The following is a 630-nucleotide window of genomic DNA, read 5'->3' on the forward strand; positions in this document are numbered from 1 at the left end:
ATTCTATTATTTTCTAACAAGCAAGGTAAATATCAGAAAACATACAATAGGAAGCTAATTGTTTAAAATCCATAAACATGGTCAATGTAACTAACAGGTTGCCACAAACAAAGCCTGAAATACCTAAACATCAAAATAGAAGCCTTTAGTCAATACTAAGAAAAACAAAATGATGAAGAACACATTACTTCTGAAAAGACTGTAGACACCTTCTATTTGGAGGCCCCTTAGTTAGTTTGAACACTAAATACCATACTATAATAAAAATATAAATAATATAATCAAAATCTATAATAAAAATACATAATAATAATTCAGCAGGTCTCCTCAAGTGTAATGAAGGAAGAAGCATACACATACCCAATCAATTTATCAATCAGTTACTTATAAACGTCATCCTGTGTGGCCAAGGTGTGAGCACATATGGCATCCATTATATCTCTTACCTCCCCTGAAGCTGCACTACTTTTGACAAGAGAATTTTCTGGTGGTTGCTTGAACTGATTCAACAAACCAGTCTCCAGGGTAGACATGAAGGTACTTGACTAGGTTGTAGATTCATAGATGTTAGGGTCGGAAGGGACCTCAATAGATCATCGAGTCTGACCCCCTGCATAGGCAGGAAAGAGT

The sequence above is a fragment of the Alligator sinensis genome, unplaced genomic scaffold, assembly GCF_000455745.1.
Source record: "Alligator sinensis unplaced genomic scaffold, ASM45574v1 scaffold375_1, whole genome shotgun sequence".
NCBI lineage: Eukaryota > Metazoa > Chordata > Crocodylia > Alligatoridae > Alligator > Alligator sinensis.